Source organism: Plectropomus leopardus, chromosome 9 (genome assembly GCF_008729295.1).
Source record: "Plectropomus leopardus isolate mb chromosome 9, YSFRI_Pleo_2.0, whole genome shotgun sequence".
Taxonomy (NCBI): domain Eukaryota; kingdom Metazoa; phylum Chordata; class Actinopteri; order Perciformes; family Serranidae; genus Plectropomus; species Plectropomus leopardus.
Window position 1 is genome coordinate 9806417 of NC_056471.1, and position 6000 is coordinate 9812416.

Genomic DNA, 6000 nt, shown 5'->3' on the forward strand with positions numbered 1-6000 from the left:
TACTATGTACTTTTTAAATTATATATTTTTAAAGGATACTAAGTTATCATGTTTTTATCATGTTTTTTTTTAACTCAGTAGATTACTCTGACTTTTAAAATGGTAGTTTTTGATGTAACATACTATGAATTTTTTGTGCTTTTTGGACAACATACAATACTAAGCCTTTTTATTGCTATTTTGACAACATACTATGCTACGATTCTTTTCTATAGCTTTTTTGGTAGAAAAACTATACTATACTACTACTATAACGTGCTATACTTAAGTACTTTACAATGATTTTTGGACGACATATTATATATTAACTATTTATTGATTACTTTATTGATACTACAAACTATACTAAGATGTTTTTTTAAACCATTTTTAGACAACATACTATACTATGATTTTTTTAATGATTTTTGGACAACGTACTGTACTATGACGTTTTGTGTGATTTTCGGTTGACATACTATACTATGACGTTTATGTAATTTCTGGACGACATACTATACTATGACCCTTTTTTAAATGATTTTAGGACTGCATACTAAACTGAAATTTTTTCAATGTTTTTTTGGAGGACGTACTATACTATGGTTTTTTTAAATGATTTTTAGACAACATACTATACTATGCCGTTTATATAATTTTTGGACGACATACTATACTATGACAATGTTTTAATGATTTTTGGACTACATGCTATATTCTGATGGTTTTATTTAATGATTTTTGGATGACATACTATACAATGACGTTTTTTATGATTTTTGGATGACATATTATAATAAGACGTTTTTAGGATTTTTGGAAGATGTGTTATACTATGATGTTTCTCATGATTTTGGAGGACATACCAGCTATGAAATTTTTCTGATTTTTGGATGACAAACTATAGTATGATGTTTATGATTTTTGGACAATAAACTATACTTTGTCGTTTTTTATGATTTCCAGTCGACATACTATACTATAAGTTTTTATTTTGGTTTTTGGACCACATACTTTACTATGTTTTTTTTTTAGTGATTTTTGGATGACATACTATACTATGAATTTTCTTTAATGATTTTTGGACTACATACACATACTATACATACTATACTATGACATTTTTTAAATGATTTTTACACATACTATACTATGATGTCTTGATCATTTTTGAACATCATATGTTAATATGATATTTTGATTGTCTTTTGAATGACAAACTGTACTATGATGTTTTTGTCATATTTTGAACAACATCGTATACAATGATGTTTTGATAACTTCTTCACAGGAATAATTTACTATGACGTTTTGATCATTTTTGACAGACATACTAGACTATGATGCTTTTATTGTTTTTTGAACACTATACTAATGTATAAGGTTTTTTTAACAACATACTATACTGTGTCAAAAAATGGCTGAGAACGAAATATAGCATGTTGTGATATGTCATATTATACCAATGTCCAAAATATGTCAGAAAACAACATAGTTTAGTCAAAAAATGTCAAATTTTCATGTCAAAAATGTGGCTGAAAATGACATATTGCCTGAGGAGACACGTAATAGTATAGTATGTCAAAAAAAAAACTATGCTATGATGTTTTGATCATTATTTTTAACAACATACCATACTATGATGCTTTGGTCATTTTTTGAATGATATACTACAGTATGATGTTTTTATCATTTTATGGATGACATACTATACTATGACGTTTTTTTTCCCTGGTAAGGTCTATTCAGGGGTACTCGAGAGGAGGGTCTGCCGGATAGTCGAACCTCGGATTCAGGAGGAACAATGCGGTTTTCTTCCTGGTCGTGGAACTGTGGACCAGCTCTGGACCCTTGGCAGGATCCTTGAGGGTGCATGGGAGTTTGCCAAACCAGTCCACATGTGCTTTGTGTACTTGGAGAAGGCATTCGACCGTGTCCCTCGGGGAGACCTGTGGGGGGAGTATGGGGTATTCGACCCCCTGATACGGGCCGTCCGTTCCCTGTACAACTGCTGCCGGAGCTTGGTCCACATTGCCAGCAGTAAGTTGGACTTGTTTCCAGTGAGGGTTGGACTTCGCCAGGGCTGCCCTTTGTCACTGATTCTATTCATAACTTTTACGGACAGAATTTCTAGGCGCAGCCAGGGCGTTAAGGGGGTCCGGTTTGGTAACCTCAATATTGGGTCGTTCCTTTTTGCAGATGATATGGTCCTGTTGGCTTCATCAGGCCGTGACCTTCAGCTCCCAGTGGATCAGTTCGCAGCCGAGTGTGAAATGGCTGGGGTGAGAATCAGCACCTCCAAATCCGAGGCCATGCTTCTCAGCCGGAAAAAAAGGGTGTAGTGCCCTCTCCAGAATGGGCAGGGGATCCTGCCCCAAGTGGAGGAGTTTAAGTACTCGGGTCTTGTTTACGAGTAAGGGAAGGCTAGAGTGGAAGATGGACAGGCGGATTGGTGCAGCGCCCGCAGTAATGCGGACTCTGCACCTATCTGTCGTGGTGAAGAGGGAGCTGAGCCGAAAGGCAAAGCTCTCGAATTACTGGTCGATCTTTGTTCCTACCTTCATCTATGGTCACAGGCTTTGGGTAGTGACGTAAAGAACAAGATCGCGGGTACAAACGGCTGAAATGAGCTTCCTCCGTAGGGTGGCTGGGCTCTCCCTTACACTGTAAATAATTTTCCTGTAAAATAACAGTAAAGAGCTGGCAGCAGAGACGCCAGCTCTTTACTGTTATTTTTACGGTATTCATCCGTAAATTGATTTTACAGTAGTAGACCGTAAAACAAAAAAACGGTATATTTCTGTATTTCTATGATTTACAGTAAAGAGCTGGCAGCAGAGATGCCAGCAATATACCGTTATTTTTACAGTATTCATCCATGAATTGACTTTACAGTAGTAGTCTGTAAACCAGATATGCAGTGTATTTCTGTATTCACACTGTTAAATGATTTTACAGTCTAATACACCAAAAATAAATGCAACATATTTCTTAGTTTCTTATTTAGAAATTACAATAATATTGTGTTTAAGTTTACTTTAGACAGGCATAGTAGATAATACAACAATTTAGCTTAGCAGTTTCCTAAAATATCAATCTTGAATGCATGCAATCAATATTAGAACTTCAATATTCTACAGACAGTTGCTTAAGCATTATTGTGAATATTGTGCAAAATAAGCAATAAAAACTTAGAGAGATTCAAAATGATTTATTTGTCACTATTTTCACAACAATTTTTTAAATGGAAAATCAACCCTACAAGCCAAGAGGATTCAAGTTTCTTTTTTAAACTGAACTATCTTCCATTAACTCATTGTAAAATACACTTCATTAAGAGTTGACACAAACAAAATAAAATTCACCAAAACTATACCTCTAGGTGATCCTGACTTGGACAAAGTAAATCCTTAACCGCCGGACAACATATAATTATTCCATTGACTTCATGTAATGCTATTTTCCTGCTTGCTCCACCGGCCGATGGGGACCTCTCGTTAAGAAGTGCTGCTCCTAGGATGAAGATTCAGCTTTGTATATTATTGTTAACCAAGATTAAACAACAACAACTACAACAAGACAAAGAAATATCCCATAGTAGAATATTGTTCCGGCTACCCTATTCAAATAGATAGAAAGCACTGATAGCTTACATACAGCTAGACAAACTCCTGAGTGTTATATCAAACTTTCTTGGCAGTAGGCCTATAAATAAGATAGCTCCCCCAGAGGCAAAGAAAAAAGATTTTGACTTACCATTTAATTTTGTAGATGCAAGATCAGAATTGTTGTGATGAAGACAGATGATATGTAGCACATGGTGCGTTCTGCAGTCCTCTTCCGGAAAATTTCCCCAAAATACTGTAGTATACCGTTATTTAAAACAGCAGCATACCGTTTACGGCCTCTGTCCTGTTGCTCCATATTAAGAAGCCCACAATGCATTGCATATTACAGTACTAAACTGTTAAACATCAAAACAGTATTTTACTGTTGAAAATTGGCTGTAAATTTACAGCAATTGCTTACAGTGTAGAGTTAGGGTGAGAAGCTCTGTCATCCGGGAGGCCGCTGCCGCTTTTCCTCCGTGTTGAGAAAAGCCAGATGAGTTGGCTTGGGCATCTAATTAGGATGTCTCCAGGACGCCTTCCTGGTGAGGTGTTGAGGGCACGTCCCACCGGTAGGAGACCCCGGGGAAGACTCATGACACGCTGGAGAGACTATGGGTCAGTGAACGCCTCGGGATCCCCTGGGAAGAGCTGAACGAAGTGGAAGGGGAGAGGGAAGTCTGGGCTTCCCTGCTTAGGCTGCTGCCCCAGCAGCAATGTGACGTGTCCCAAAAAAAAAGATAAAAGCACCTCAAAACAGCATGAAATAGCGTGGCAAGAAACGCCATAGCATATAATATTGCAAAAATTGCCAAAAACGCCATTACATAGCATGATGATGAAAAGGTTGAAAAGGCAAGGCAATAGTTTGGCTAAAAATGTAAAAATATGACATATACCCAAAACAAATGGAAACACCTCAAAAAAGCATAAAATGGCATGCCAAGACACTAACCATAGCATAGAATGTTGCAAAAACAGCGAAAGCATCGTCATGATGCATGTTGAAAATATGACCGACAAGGCAAGGCTATAGTATGGCTAAAAATATGACATGTCCCAAAAACAGCTGAAAACACCTCAAAACAGCATGCAATAGCTTGCAGAAACATGCCATGGCATAGAATGTTGCCAAACCGGCCAAAAACTCCATAATAATGAATGTTGAAAAAATGGCCGATGGGCAAGACTATAGTATGGCTAAAAATATCAACATACGACATGTCCCAAAAACAGCTGAAAACACCTCAAAACAGCACAAAACAGTATACCAAGAAAAACCATGGCATAGAATTTCACAAAAACGTCCCAAAACACCATTTCGTAGGATGTTGAAAAAATGACCAAAAAGGCAAGGCTATAGTAAGGCTAAAAATGTCACAATATGACATGTCCCAAAAACAGCTGAAAACACCTAAAAACAGCATAAAATAGCGTGCCAACACACGCCATAGCATAGAATGTTGCAAAAAAGGCAAAAAAACCCCATAATAATGCATGTTGAAAAAATGGTCAAAAAGACAAGGCTATAGTATGGCTTCAAATGACAAAATATGACATGTCCCAAAAACAGCTGAAAACACATCAAAACAGAAAAAACTATCGTGCCAAGACACGCAATAGCATAGCATAGAATGTTGCAAAAAAGTCCAAAAACACCATAATAATGCATGTTGGAAAAAATGGCCGAAAAGGCAAGTCTATACATAAGTCATATAAGTGGAAAAATCTCAAAATATGGCATGTCCCAAAACCAGCTGAAAACACCTTAAAACAGCATACAAAAGTGTGCCGAGACACGCAATAGCATAGAATGTTGCAAAAACGGCAAAAAAGACCATGATAATGAATGTTGACGTAATGATCGAAAAGGCAAGGCTATAGTATGGCTAAAAATGTCAAAATATGACATGTCCCAAAAACAGCTGAAAACACCTCAAAACAGCATGAAATAGCTTGCAGAAACATGCCATGGCATAGAATGTTGCCCAACTGGCCAAAAACTCCATAATAATGCATGTTGAAGAAATGGCCGATGGGCAAGACTATAGTATGGCTAAAAATATCAACATACGACATGTCCCAAAAACAGCTGAAAACACCACAAAACAGCATAAAACAGCGTGCAGAAACATGCCATTGCATAGAATGTTNTGGCAGATGGGCAAGACTATAGTATGGCTAAAAATATCAACATACGACATGTCCCAAAAACAGCTGAAAACACCACAAAACAGCATAAAACAGCGTGCAGAAACATGCCATTGCATAGAATGTTTCAAAAACTGCAAGAAACACCATAATAATGCATGTTGAAAAAATGGCCGAAAAGGCAAGGCTATAGTAAGGCTTAAAATGTCAAAATATGCCGTGTCCCAAAAACAGCTGAAAACACCTCAAAACAGCATATAAT